This window comes from Vanellus vanellus, assembly GCF_965231255.1.
Source record: "Vanellus vanellus genome assembly, chromosome: 3".
Classification (NCBI taxonomy): domain Eukaryota; kingdom Metazoa; phylum Chordata; class Aves; order Charadriiformes; family Charadriidae; genus Vanellus; species Vanellus vanellus.
Window position 1 is genome coordinate 76,779,935 of NC_138907.1, and position 15,430 is coordinate 76,795,364.

Below are 15,430 nucleotides of genomic sequence, written 5' to 3' on the forward strand. Positions count from 1 at the left end.
GTAAGCCTGACACTTGCAGAGTGACACGGCTCCGAGTGAGAGAGTCAGCCTTCATAAACAGACCTGTTATGGCTTTAATTTTTTACATCATTGACAGCAAAAGGACCATTGGACATTTTTAAGGCAAGTAGGGAAGAACTTGCTGAAGTCCACGCTCACCAGTGTTTGAACCTTCAACCAGGCTGCAATGTTTTCTACCGCCCTGCTCTCCGCTAATGCTTGCAATTGGTCTGGGTCAGAAGCTGTAGCTACTGCAAGTCTCGAAAGCTTCACAGGGCTTTTAGGAATCTTGTAATTGCTCTGCTGTGAATCCTAGAGTGAGAAAGACCTTGCCCAGGAGGAAAAAGTCTTCTGTTACTGCTAGTGCAGTGGAAACTCTATGGATGTAAACGGTCCCAGCTGTATGATATGCATCCATCACTCTGCAGAACTGCAGCTTTTTATTTCCTTCCTCTTACCCGTTCCTGGTACTGGAAGCCCTCTCCTTGGGAGAAGATTTTCTGCTTCCTTTTAAACACGTTTCTGCATTTGGCTCTCTGATGTTCAGTCCACGTCCCTTCCCCCTCTTCACATGAAATGGCAGCCAGTGAGCTGTTGAAGTTTTAACACAGCTGAAAGACGTGACCCAGAGGTGTCTGTCTGGAAAAGGGAAGTGATTTGGAGTTCAGGCAGTTGATAAAACACACGTGTTTATGAGGAAGCACGCTCTCTCCTACTTTCTGTCCTTTTTTTAAATGCACGTGTCTGCTTGTGGAGGCTGTGCTGTTTTCACTCCCCCCACACATGTATGACAAAGTCAAATACAGTTCCCTTTCTTGATATCCTTTTGTGCATAAGGTGCTTCAAAACACTTGCTATAGCTGTATGTCCGTGCTGGTGGGTTAAAAGTGGAGTAAGCAGTGGATGGGCACGTATGTAACATGGTGAGAGGAAGCAGAGCGAATAAATTGGTTGTCGTCCATGGTAGATACTGCCGTGCACGGAGAGAAGGGCATGTTGATGTGACAGGTAGTGTTTCTGCACAGGCTGTCCAGCTGCAGCGCCAGTGGCTTTGTGGGATTGTCGTAGTCCCAAATTCTGTTGACAATTTGCCATTAGATGTAAAAGTATATGTGTGAGAAATGAGCTTGACATTTTTGGCATGTATAGTTTAGTTTTAAAATGTGACTATTGATTTAATAGCTCCCTTAGCTGTTACTGATGATGTTTGCTGTTGAAATCTTCACAACTGGCCCTTGCAATGGCTCCCAGATTGCATAAATGGTTTTTGGAGGGGAAATTAACTAGCTTATTTGCATACACCAAAAAAAATATCCTTGCCTCTTTGTGGCTGTCAGGCATGCATCCCTCTTTTTTTTTTTCCGTAGGATTGTTATGGATATGTACTTCCAGGGATTGTACCATCAGCCTGTACCATTCATACACTTTGCAGAGTTCATAATCGAATGCATTCGCGGCTGCAAGTGGCACACGTGCTGCTTTGAATGCTCCTTCTCAGATGTCTCCTGCTTCTGGTAACCCACATTCTGCAGCTGGAGGCTGCGCTCCGGGCGCCGCATGAATGGTGCGTCTTGTGTTTCAGCGAGGCAGAGTGAACTTGATTCTAGGTCAAAATCAAATGTGACATTTCCTAAATGCGCGAGACCAAACTAGTTACAGAACTAAAAAGCGGAGCCTGTGAGTGCTTTTTGTCTGTTATTTCTCAAAGATTTATGGTCTATTTTACTGGGGGCGGGGAGTTTAAATGTGCTTTTACAATCCTGATTACTCCTGCAAAACTGCAAGTAGGAAGAAAATAAACCAGTGCCACCTCATCACTTGGGGGTGGAAAAGACTTACCCTTACAGTACTGAAAAATCCCTTTTTGTTGTTGCAGAGTGAGGGTATCCAGTTTGTAGCCAGTGGCCTAGATGAGACCTGCCAGCTCCTCAAATCTGCAGCCTGCTCTTCCCTACTCCGCTCTTCTTCCCCAAGGTCCTCGCAGGCACAGCGAGAGCAGGCAGTGACCCAGATGCGCTGCTCTGAAAGTGCCATTTGTTTCCAGCACTGGGCGTGCTGGATGATTTGACACATGGCTACACACGCATCCGTCACTGGACCAAAATACACGTCCCTGGTATTGTAAGGGGTGTTGTATCAGCTAAAGTGACCGCTGACACCATGAGGTGTGTGAGCGTGTGGGACGCCTGCCCTCCAAACATGGAAGGATTTGTTGAGCTGCAGGATGAGGAAGCTGCCTACAACAATAATTTTTAATTATTTTTTTTTGGCTGCTTAAACTTTCCAGGGAGTTAACAGGCAAGCGTGTTGCTACTATGTGCTTTGTTACCTGTTATGCTATGAAAAAGGAATAAGGAGAAAAACCTTTTTCCACTTCTGTTTTTGGCAGGAAGTGCAGGTCTGTGTTCTTTTTCTTCTCCTATTCTGACTACAACTTTATTTCAGATTCCTTTGCCTACAGATAGAACTAATACATGTATATATGTAAATGTGTATTTATATACAAATATATATATAAATCATCATAAAGTCATAGTTATGTAGAGTGATATATATACAATTCTGGAACATAAAACTAGTCCTCTCTCCCCTTGTCCAAGCTATAACTTCAATTAGTCTTTCTTCACTTCTTTGTGGATACTGAGCAATCAAGTCTCATTCAGCACGGCTAAACAGATATCCATTGATACATCCCTTCCTCCCTCCACCTGCAGCTCTCCCCGTTATCTCCTGCCTCTGTTGCCATGGACAACACTAGCATCCCTCAGTCAGGCCAAAATCTGCCGATCTCCCAGTTCCCTCTGTCTTTACTCTGGGATCAGCAGATTCTTCCTGTGTAATGTCTCTTAAGAAATGCCCTGTGCTATCCAGACCACACAGTTGAGATTCCCATCTAAGCACTCATTTGATGTCTTAAATTACTGGAACATCCTTTTCTCCAGCCTCTTCAAATTATAATTCTGTCTGTCCAGAATGTCTTCGCAAAAGGAATTTTTCCTGTTTCCTATTTTTTTTTTACAGTGTAACCTCTCCTGTGTGTTCCTCTACTGGTTCCTTCGTCATTCAGCACAAGGTGCCCATCTTCATCACCAAAGCCCCTCACTCCCTCTCTACTTCCCACCTGTCAGCCAGCTCCAGGAGGGCATCTTTCTCTTCCAGCCACCCACGATGCCTGTCTCTTCAGCAAACACTAACAAGTAGTTACGTGTTTTGTTTGGGTTTGTTTTTGGTTGGTTGTTTTTTTTTTTTATGGGGTGCAGGAGATGCAGAGCCCCTGCCTGAGACAGGTCACCACCCATCTTTTGCTCTGAGTGCAGGACTTGTACAAATAATAAGCACTCATTGGAGGAATTTTCAACCTTATTGAGAATAAGGCCTTAACCAACACCTCCTGTCATTGCAGGCTTTCAAAAATAGGCTCAACATGCATGGTAATAGCAGCGTTGTAACCATGGCAATGCACAGAAGGCAGGGTTTGCAGGCAGGGATCTCTTATTAGACCAACTGGCATGGCTGAGGGCTGGACCAGGGTGACACAGGAGTGAGGTTTCAAGCACAGGAAGGGACTCAGAACCCCAAAGCATACTTGTTTTCTCCCAGCTGGGTCCGGTGGCCTAATAAAAAGAATAACATAAGTGTACTCGATCCTGCCTTGAGCGGTGAAGCAGCCTGGATGGTCATTCAAGGTCCCTTTTAATGCTGTGGCTCAGTTTTAATAGGGAGAACTGATTTCTCCTTCTCTTCGTGCTGTGCGTTCAAGCATATGCTGATCTACTGCTGATACCAACAGAAGGTCTCTGAATATCGAGAAACCAGAATATCCTCATTAAAGATCTGCTCGGAGGATGTGAGAGTAATATATTGCTCTTTGAGCGGAGGCTGACTTTGTGCAGCAATAAAACACGAATATTAAACAGGAAGCCAATGACACTTCTGAAACATGCCTGAGACAGTAATCCAGATGCTGTTCGGGGATCTAGCGTAGCCCTTAAGCCTTACGTTTATGCTACTCTTTCTTTTTTTTTTTTTCTACCGCATCTGCATAGTTGGGGGTGGGGGGCACAGCAAGAGAAAAAACAGATTTTTAGCCTAGTTTCCTGAGGAAGTGAGGGTTAGGCTGATAACTCGGTGTGTCTGCACGCCAGTCCTCCTCTTTATAACTTTGCAGGCTGTCTCTAACCAGGGAGGGGGCTTCGGGGGCAGCACCAGGCTTCCCGGTCCTTTCTCCCATGCATTAGCTGCTGCGAGGAGATGGGGCTGGGTGCGGGGCGGCAGGGACAGGGTGCCACGGGCACGCTGGGACCAGTTGGCCAGTGGCTGCAGCCAGGCTTGCCCAGCAAATGTGGCCAGGTACCGGGCACCCTGGGGCGTGAGGGAGCCAGGAGCAGCGCGGGAGGGACTCACGTTGTAAATTTAGCGTTATGAGCCCAAACAATCTGGAAATCCAGTTTCATTAGTTCCGCCGCTCAGGCATTTGCTTAATCTTGAAAAGCAAAAGACAAAAAAAGTAGGGGGAAGAAGAGTAATGACATTTTAAATCCACAGAATATTTCAGCAAAATAAATGTTTTTGTGTGGCTTTTGTATTGCAAAGAGGTTTATAATAATGTAGCGCAATCCTGGAATTACATGAACCTTGTGTTTATTCTGGTTCACACTGGGACACTTGCTTTCTAAGGGGTGACCTGATGTATTTAAGGGCAACGTGAAAGAATAAAGACTTGCTCGAGGCCGAAGCACTGTCACTGCAGAATCTTTTTGTTTGTACTTCTAGTGTGTTGTCCTGAGAATTTAATTTCCTGTTTTTCATTATGGGAGAGTCTTTTTTGGAAGCTGTTAGAGAGCAGGGGATTTTTTTGGAAAGTAAACTGTCAGTGTACAGTGACTTTTTTGAGATTTTTTTTTTTTTTTTTCTTGGATAGAGATCTCACCAACATGAAGCCTCATCATTAAAATAAGTAAATAAATAATCAATGAAGTAGCATGAGAGACAGCCCTCTTTTTTTGTTGTTTTTTTTTCCACTTTTCCCCACCCTCAGCCCATCGGTGATTTTTCCTAGGTTTTGCAGTGATGCTTTTCAGATTGAAAGCTCTTATTCCCTTCCGCTTTGCATTGTATGACAACCAAGGGCCTTATTTATTTGGTTTACTTGTCTCACTATAAAAAAAAATAAACCAGAATGTCACCTTTTCTGTTCTTCCGTTTCTAGTACTCTTGTTTATTCTGAAACTTCCAGAAAGAGATAAAAACAGCTTAGGAAAAATACTCTCCAGAGCAATCCTTTAAAGAGCAACAAACAAACATTGCAGATTGGTCCTAAAGGCTGTGCTTCCTTTCTGGGGAGGGAGGGAGGTGTGGAGAGAGGATGTTTTCTTCTTAGCTTTGCTCTAATCATCCGATCTGGGATTTGATAAGCTCCACAAGTCTAACACTGCTGCCTCCTCCTGTCTTCCCCCTTCCTGCCTCTTAGAAGATTAAAGAGAACATGGCAAAAAGGAAACAGTTTATTTTCAGCTGGTTGTAGTTAATAATTAGTTTACAACACAGCATTTTCATTGTTTGTGTTTTAATCATGTTGCTATGTTCTTTTCTTGCACTGCTTACTTTTTCCTTCACAGGCCTGCTTTGATATAGAAATAGATTTACAAATAGCTCACTCTTGCAAAACTTCAGCCTCTTTTCAACATTTTTGTATTTCACGTCAGGAAATGTGACCACGTGTCGGTGGCATAGCTTCTGCAAAGACACGCTTTGCCTTCCTCTCCCCAGCCCTCCCAGCTCGTGGGGTGCAATTGCAGAACGTTCCACGCTTTCATCTCACTCTCAGACAATTTTGGAATTACAGTAGTTAGGAAAACCAAATGTACAAAATATGGAGTGATTAATGCATTAAAGTATTACATGTACAAGATATAAATATTATTTGACATACTCAATGCTAGCTAAATCTATGAACTACAAGAATGTCTTAGTAATACACTGTTCCCTTTTCACCCCCAATTTGTCCTATGAATATAGGATATATACTGAATTCTTTAAAGATTTAAAGCCTGGAAGTAAATTGTCCATGACTGGAGAATGTTTCTTCCCATGTCTGTATTTTTTATGATTTCTTGCACGATGGGAATGGCTGACATTGTGGGTACAATGTTGCAGCGTTAGCATATACGTTCTATACATACAATTCATTTTCATTGTATGTCATGGATATAACATCCTTAATTAAAGCCCTGGACACTGATTAAAGCACAAAATTGTGTATTTCATGAGTGAGATTCTCTCTTAAGGGGGAGAAGAAAAATTGTTTATAAAAAAAATTTTTTTTATACACCAAATTTTTTTGTAGGTAAAAAACTATATTTACATTGCAATGTATTTGCACTTCTAAATGACCTTTACTGGTTCTGCAGTGCATTTGTAAATTTGCTGTTTAGCCAGTTTCTGCTAAAGGTACTTTAGGGTCGATCCAGTATCTTCAGAAGAAAAACATTTTCTTCTTCAAGACAAACTGCAAAATCAATTATTAAAACAAAAGCTTCTAAAATCTTACATTATGCTTGCTTTTTTTTTTCCTTGTTCTCTTTTTTAACTTTCATAATGATGTGAGTGCTTATTTCAGGCCATAGAAGCGGTTCACTGATGCCACTGGGATATTAGGCAGGTAAGGATGTGCAGGCTGAGGGTGCGGGAGGGGGGGATGCAGTGCCGGCTCCAGCCACTGCGTCCCTGCCTTGCTGGCTGCCCGTGCCCTCCCTTAGCTCCAGGGGTGCCCAGCAGCGTTCCTAGGAGCCAGATCAGAGGGTTAGAGAGTGCAATCTATTTTTAGGACTATGGGCTCCATTCATTTATTTTAAAAAAAAATTGTTTGGGACGTAGTACTTCTCATTTTTCTGCAAAGAGAAATGCGAGCACTCTTCCCGCAATAAATGAAGACATTTTTCGACTGTTTTGAGAACTAAAGTATGTTGTTGTAGTCACATGCTCCTCATATATGAGTAACATTCTCCATCTAAGCGCATGCTGGGTATTGAGCTTGCTAAGAGCTTCCCCTATTGATTGCTCAGCCCTACTGATTGCCGATGGCCACCTGACACAGTTCCAGCGGGGCGGCCAAGGTAGGCAATACACACGCTGGCTTTCAGCTTACAAAGAGCAACATGCTTGCTTCTCTCCCAGGCAGTGCGGATGGCAAGGGATGCCACAGATTGTGGGATCTTCTCAGAAGGATTTCAAAAGGCAGGATTTAGGAATGGCCTGTGAGTGCCGCCGCGTTTGCCTTTCTGCGGCTGGTACCCTCGCAGTGCTGTGCTCCACTTGCTCACCATAACTGCTAGCTGTCCCACTGAGTGTTTCTTAATGCTTTGGCATCTTCTGATCTGTTGCGTCCGCCTCTGCTACCTCTCTGGATGCATCCACATGGTCTACCTGTATTGGCAATTTCCGTGCGGGAATGCTTGGTTAGATGGTGCCTTGATGTTTTCAGATCCCAGCTCCTTTTAGCTTTTAGGTCTCTGCTGTGTTACAAAACAAGCTGATGCCTGGAAAAGCAGCTGTGAATGTAAGGAAGGTTTAGTTTGGTTTATCCTGCTTGAAACTTGAGAGAGGAAAAAGGTACTAGTATCACCAATACTGAACTGGTTATATTGAGGGGCTTAAAGTGCCTGTGAAAGTGGAGCATCCCAGGGAGAAGGAGAGCAAACGGCACGCTTCGGCAGGGCTGGAAGCCACAGGACACACAGGACATGGGGACCAGCTGACAGCAGCACATCTGCTACAGAAAAGTCAGTAGATCCGATGTGTGAGGAGATTAAAGTGGGACAGAAAAGAAGCAGTTCAGCTTATGATCTTTAACACAGTTTGTGGGTTTTTTTTCTCTTCATATCTCTGTTTATAAAAGTAGAAAACCTTCAGGCAAAACCTCTGTATTTTCCTGGTGTTTTTCTCTCGTTTCCTGTTTCTTAGGACTTGTTGCTGCTGCAACATTGACTTTGCATCTAAGCTCCTCCTGCTCCAAATGGAAAGGGCACCGGTTTGAAAGATTTGTTTTTAGACAGCCACAAATTTGATGGTGCAGACAAACATATTTGGTTTGAAACTACTAATCTCCTTTGGGAATCCTTTAAGAGAGGAGTTATCCTAGTTATCCTTATTTACATTCTGCAGCTGAATGAAGCTTTCAAATAACTGTTTTAGAAATCCAGTGAGTTGCACATGAAAACATGCAGCGTCCTTGTCCTGTTGCTACTGTCCTCTTTCCAAGTTTTGGCACCGTTACATGGGAGGAGGAACCACCAGAATAGTACTGTTAAGTCTTAGTAGAGTCTTCTAAGGGCGTTGCTGTTTTTTTTTTTTTTTTTCCCTCTGCTGGTGTCCAGGGTTGTGTCTATCCTCCTTGCAAGAGTGGGCTCCTGTTGGAGGTCCCTTTGTCTGCCGCTCAGCTCTCCCCCTGCTGTTGATGCCCAGGCTTTTTCATATCATGCGCCTGCTGTCTGGGACCCTTGCTTAGAAAGGGGAAGTTTCAGGATAACAGGGAGGCTTCTGTCTCTGTCTGAGAGCAAGCCTACAAGCTTCCCTTAAACTTTAAACATTTCATTGTTGGAAAGCTTTCAGATGTTCACAGGAAAAAGGGTCTTTATATGTAATCTGGCATTGCACAAGTAAAAGATTGCTGTATGTAAGTTAAGATGTGCAGTTCCTTTATAAACTGGCCATATAAAGTCAGCATGCAGGAGATTGTTTTTCTTCTTGTGTTCAATGTTGCTTTTAGAAGGTGGGGGTTTTTTTTAATGCTTTTTTGGTTTTTAGTAGGATTAGAAATCTTAAGGTTGTGGGAATAGATGGAAAATACTGCACCCTAGGCAAAACTGAACATGCACGTCTGTACATTTGTTCAAACACCAGTGTCAACAGCCTCCCAGATAACAGAGTCCTCAGCCTGTCTAAAAAGGGTGACTCAAGACTCTGCTACTGTAGGGCCGTAGTAACCTACCACTGAAAAATACTTTCTGGACTAATTCATGGCCCATAATCTATGTAATATGATGTGTTGTAAAATAAACATGAATGACATTAAAACATAGGAAAAAGGAAGGCTATTGCTTTGCAGACTAATCAACACTCTCCACAAATTAGATCCAACTTATTTACTGGTAACACATCCTGACCCAGATATGTTCATTTGTAAACTGTTCTCCAACTTGAAAACCTTCTTCTTCCCAATTTTTGTCAAGTAAAATAGCAGCGCAAGAACCAGGGATGCCTCCTTCTACTTGAGGTTTGAAAAAAAAAACAGCAGCAGAGGCATGTTACTAATAGAAAACTGTCAGATGCTTACCATTGTGTAGATTTTCTTCTGTGTTTGAATATCATAAAATGAATTGCATCTACTAGCTTTTGAAAAGTATGTAAGACCACTTATGACTTCAGCTAGCCCACTTCCTCCAGCTGGGTGAAGCTCGCATGACCTGCAGCAACTGCAACGTGTACCAGACCAGAATCCCCCATGTAACTGTTTTTATGCCTTAAATTCACATTTTCATCTGTTTCAAATGGTGGGTACATTGTCACCAAGCAATTTTTGAATTAATGAAACATAAGGGGCTTTTTTGGGGTTTTGTCTAGAGTTGTTCACAGTGGCCTTGCTCCAAAGATCCTTGAAGTTGGTGGATGTTAACAGATTTGGGAGTGCAGGCTTGAAAAAATAGTAGTTACTATGTCTCCCGAGAGTGATTTCTCTTTTGCCCGTGGTAATAAACTTAATTCTGATCCCAGTATGAGCTGGCAAAAATGTATTTGAAAGCTGATGAGAATAAGCAGGGGTTGTCTCATGAAGCAGGCAATGTCATGAAACCCAATACATGAATGACATGTGGTTATGCTACTCACTGCATTCTATTTCACAAAATATTTTTTTCTTTATAAGAAGAAAGTAATTTTTACACAAGATTACAGAAAAGCACTGCTGGTGTATGTGCAACACAGGGAGGGATGGGGTGGAGGTGGTGGTATGTTTTTTTGGTAAAACAATGCAATTTGTTGAAGTTGAAGCTGGTGCTGCTTACAGGAGAAGGCTGTTCCTGGCATATAGTAAGCCTGATTATCTCCCAAGAGTGTTTTGGTTTTCTTTACATTTTCAAATCAAGCTTTTTTGAGCTTCAGAGCAAGTTTTCATGTCTGTTGGTGTGCTAAGTATTTTACCATGTCTTACCATCTAGGAGGAGATGCTTGGACAGCTTTCGTTTGGACACCACTTCCATATTGGCAGTGATGTGTGTGTCTCATGGTTTGGGGTGACCCTGTTGTAAATGTTTTGCCCTGGGTTGGGTAACAAGTTGCAGCTACTCACAGGAAACTGATGTTGCTTAAATCTAATACTATTCAATTGATCGTACTGTAAAGTATCCTCATTCTGTATTTGATTTTAGATAGCAAGCGAAAGGGGAGTTTAATGTGAATTTTTTCAGAAAAGGTTTTCATTCTCATTGCTTTTCGTTTGCCTGCAACTTCTCTTCTTTCCCCACTCTTCCCCTGGCTGGGGTAACAAATAAACAAACTTTTACTATGTGCCATTCAGTTTGTGCCAGCAGCCTGTTGGATATTAGGTATACTGTTGTACACTTACAGCCAACTCTTCATAACAGAAGCAAATCAAAACCTTTTATGGTAAATGCCTTCTCTTAAAAGAATGATTTGTGAAAATAGACTTATCTGAAAGAAGTGTACCTTTCACTGAATAGTCAGATGGTCCCGGTTTTCATTTTTCCCAAGCACAGAATCTTGGGAAGCCAAGCTCTCTTCCATTATTAATTCTGGTCAGACAAACCTTTTGTCACCTCTTCTATTTATTATACTAATTGCAAAAGAAGCCCAAATTGTTGTGTCTTGAAGACAATATTCATTTATTTTGCATTTCCTATGCTGTGTTCTCCAAAGTCAGCAAAGCTTTTCTGAAAGGTGCTGGTCAGAATTTGGAGATAAGTAATGTTATCCAAAGCCTTCAAGAAAAAGGAATATTACCTCTACATAGCTAGAATGAAAATCATTAAGGCTAAAACTGAGTTCTGTACAGACCCCAGACTGAATACAAAGAAAGAGTGAATAATCCTTGGTTTTCTCTGCAAGCCACGTCCAGCCCTCACCCCCAATTATGCAGAAAAAAATGCTTCCTTCCATTCTCCCTCCCTGCCCCGCTCTACACCCAAATAACTCATCTCCTTTGTAGCCAGAGAGACAGGGCACTTTTTGCATCATCTTCCAAAATCAAGCAAAAAGCATCCCCTGGAAAAACTTCAAGCTTTCTACCTGCCACCCCCTAAGTTCAAGAGGTGTGGTAAATCACGTCTCTGCCTCAGATTTAACTAGACACCCCTCTACCTAGCCCTCTTGCTAGTTTCTGTTGTATAGAGTCTCGACGGAGGACTTGGACTGCGCTCCTTTAGCATGTATTAAGAGAGCTAGCTGCAATACAGTACCATAACAGTGGAGTTCTACTGTTGGTTGAAACTAGCACTGTAGCCAAATAAGCAGACCCACCATTCCCCAAATCCTGCATCTGCCTGTCCATCCTTTCCTCCCTTTTTCCCTAGTGCAGTCATAGGGTGGTTTGGTTTGGGGGTTTTGTTTTTTTTCTTTTTTTTTTGCAGTTACTTTGCAAACTGGGCTAAAGAATTCACCCAGTTCATCTTAATCCCAGTTGTTCCCCCAGCCCCGTTTGCTGCGCAGGCATTTGTGCTGGGGTGAGGGAGGGAGAGAGCGCTGCTGGGTGGCAGCATCCAGAAGCTCTGCACCAGTACAGGAGGGGGTGGGGGTGGGTGGGTGGTTAGCCCCTTCTGGCAGCGGTGCCAACCCCTATCTTTCATGGGACCGGCAGCATGGAGTACAGAGTTTCCCTTATTTGTCACTTCTCTGGGGAAATTATTAAATCAGTCTCTTGGTGTAGAAGAAAATAATGAGCTAAACCGGAGTGGAGGTGCTATTGGATTGTTTGGGACCTGGCTCGTCTCTTAAGCTCCTAACTTTTCTGCATGCAGATGTTATCCAATTAGTTCGGAGGCAGAAGCAGAGTTTCTAGACTTGATTTTTTCTTTCCAAGCCAAATGCCTGGAAGCTAGGGAGGGAAATGGATGGCACTGGAATAATAACCACCTTCCCCGCGTTAGAGCAAAGCAGTTAAGACCCGTCTTTTTTTCAGTGTTTTCACAAACTCTGCCAAGCTGTACAAAAGGTGTTGAGGGAGGAGGGGATGTTGGGATTTTTTCTTTATTCCTTGATATACCCAGGTTTTTTTCTCAAGTACTAAACAAAGAAAGCAAACAGAGAAGAAGATGCTTTGGTTTGTAGTTTCGTGATTAAAAATATCTGTTTCTAAAATCTTTCACAACAGCCCCTTCTGATTTGTAATAATTTTTTTTTTATTCTGCTCTCTCCGCCCTGAACTCTCCACCCAAAATGAAGTCTTACCCTTATGAGATCAGAAGTCTGCTTACTAATCGGGATTTAGAGCAGTGTAATGCAGTTGCCATGTTTTAAGGCAGATTTATTTGGTGATTCTTTAATAGAAATTTTCTTTTCCTGGCGACTTTTCACATAACGACCAATAGAAAGTAATTTGACCTAAGAAGTCATTCCCCCTTTCTTTCCTGTGGATACCTACAGCATCCTTCAGGAGCGGTACTGCTGCTTCTGCAGCTGAGGCAGGTTTCCACAATTGATAATGCAGGGCTTCAAGTTATCTGTGTATAGCTGTAAAGTTACTCATCCAGCAGTAATTTCACAGATGCCTCTCTCATGGAAAATTCAGCCATGTACTTGGAGGTGGGGGTGGTGTGCGGAACCGGACTTTAAAGCAGTTCAAATTCAGTCTGGTTTCCCTGGTGCGGACACCTGGGCACTGAAACCTGTGCTGTACAGTTACCACTCCCAAACACAAATACCAGCAGAATCATAGCTCCTCCATCTTCTAGCAGTTTACAAACTAAACATTTTAACATCATTGTTAGTCTGTGCTCCATGAGTTGTTCTTTCAAAGATTTTGCCTCAAGGAAAAATAAGGAGTAGCTGTCATTTGAAATTTACTCAGGGTTGGCGCAATGATGGCATTTGTCACTTCTGCTCTCCATCTTCTTCAAACTGGCCCTAGTGTGTGTCGAACTGGATATTGCGCTGACTTGCTTCTTCTCCCTCTTTGTTCTTCTAAAGAATGCCAAGTAATTAATATAGCCTAAAAATTAAGTGTGGCATAAACCCTTTTTTTTCCTTTGTGTAGTTTTCAGACAAGGAGACTGTCAAGAGTCTTACATGCATCTTATTTAAAAAACAGTTTGTCAAAGCAAAATCACTAGGAGATACTAGGTTGACCAATTTTTTTAGGTCTGGATCTAAAATAATTGGCACACTTGCTGTATGCTGCTGCGTGTTTCATGTTGTTGACCTCGTCTCCCTGAAGTCTGAATAGCTGTCGTGTCAGTGACAGTGATGTGTCTGAGCAGTCTGAGGGAGTCCTGCAATTATTTTAATAGTTTGCATAATACTGGTGGAATTTAATAATTAGTTGTGAAGGTTCAAATCGATTACCTCCTTTCCAAAAACAGAAAAAATGGAGGAAGTTTGGTGATAAATATTAGCGGAGTGAGAAAGAAGTGTAACATAAATTGTGGTGTTCCACTCACTAATTTTTTCTTTCCCTTTCTCTCTTTTTTTACAGGGCATGTTTTTGAGCCATTTTTGAGGAAATGTGGTGAATGTAAACTTGCTCTGTTTGGGGGGGAAAATCTGGTAAGTGGTGCTGTCTTGATCAATTTCAGTTTTCAATGAGAACTTCAGAAAGATTGTTTTAGCTTTTCTCAGTTTAAATTTTTTTAACTGACGGGAAATAGAGACGTGGTTGATTACATGTGGTTTTCTTCCTCTGGTATGGAGTCTCGCAGTATGAGAAGCATTGACAGAAACCAGCATGCTAGGCCTCAGGGCGAGGAATGTAGTTTCATTTGCTCCAGCGGCATCTGTTTATTGTGTTTGTAGCTGTTAGATATTCTGCTGAGCTAAAACCTAGAGTAGAAGAAACACGAAGGCCTACTTTAAAAGCAAGGGCAACAAAAAAGCAAGCTATTGGTATAAAAAATCAGGAGCAAAAATAATGTAGAGGGAGCACATACCTCCCAAAGTGGTGGAGGTGTCCAGTCTCTCTGAAATCTTTCCATCCATTCCCAGAACGTCTGACTGGCACACTTGCCACGTGGAGCTAGAATGAATCGCTTATGCCTGAGAGATAAGTAGGTAATTGATGCTCCTGTGTGCTATACCAGTTTTCTTATTCTTCCTTTCCATCCCACATGACAAGCTTTGCTGTTTCTCTGGCTGTTCCGTATGCAACGCTTCCAGAGGCACCAGGTCCTATGGACTTCTGGTCCTACAGGCACCGTGGGAATATGGCACGTCATGTATGATGTGTCCATGCTGCTGAGTTGCCCTGTTGTGAGGAGAAGGAGGCAGAGAAGAACAGGAGGTAATTAGTGACGTGCCCCAACTGGAGGGAAGTAATCCTGAGAAAACTCTTCCAACCTGCAAAAAAGCAGCAGATCTGGAGCAGTTTGTAGGCTCATCTTGCTTTTCCCTCTAGGAGACTGTCAATATGTACGGTTCTGGCTGGTGCCAATCGATCACCATCACCCTTGGGAAAAAAATGCCAGCAGAAGATTGTGTCCCTTCTTTCCCCTGGCTGAGCAGGGTATTGGACTGGTATTTTTCCTTCAGCCAACATGTGCAGATTGCAGATGAAAACTGGCTTATTCTCCACTGGCAGAAGACTTCACTCTGGGATAGCCTGCGGGGTAGAAAACTGAAAATCAAAGGCTGGTTCTGTGAGAACACTTGTTCTTTTCTGCCATTTAAAAAAAAACAGATGTTGTTACATCATACAGAAAGATCTAGATTAGCTAACAGATGTTTAAATGTAGATCATTTAGGCTTCTGCAGAACATATAGTTTTAAAGATAAGAAAAGATAAGATAACAATTTTACAGAGTTGGTCAAAGGCACGAAAAGTCCTGTACGATGGTACCTGGGTAAACCCTACTGCAGCTTATTCTTTTAAGCAATTTTCTCTCTACAGTTTGACTTTTCTGACCATGTCATGTTGTAAGCTTGCACCTATATCCATATGCTGGGAAATAAGAACAAGTTATTTAACTAGAATTTAGTTGTAGGGCCAAAGATGAGCCACAGATCAGCAGCATGGACTCATTAGTCCATGAGATTTTGTGCTGACTTCTGCTACTGCAAAAGAGGCAGGAGCTATAGCTAGTTTTCTTTTTGGTGGTAGTAACGATACTTTGACCCTAAAAGTCATCCAGTGTCCTTACAGGTTGGTTGATCTTTGGGGGGGGGGGGGGGGGGGGGAGGGTTGACAAAACTATGGTGTTCATAGGTAAAG

The 15,430-nt window shown here is 42.6% G+C and overlaps 1 protein-coding gene across 1 annotated transcript in view; it reads left to right on the top strand.

The window, feature by feature from the left end:
- The window catches only part of FYN (FYN proto-oncogene, Src family tyrosine kinase), a 140,285-nt gene that overhangs the window by 46,409 nt on the left and 78,446 nt on the right, over positions 1-15,430 (top strand). Inside the window, exon 2 of the mRNA XM_082480601.1 lies at positions 13,703-13,773. The gene's annotated coding sequence lies outside the window, so the exon portion shown is untranslated. The remainder of the gene's footprint in view (positions 1-13,702; positions 13,774-15,430) is intronic.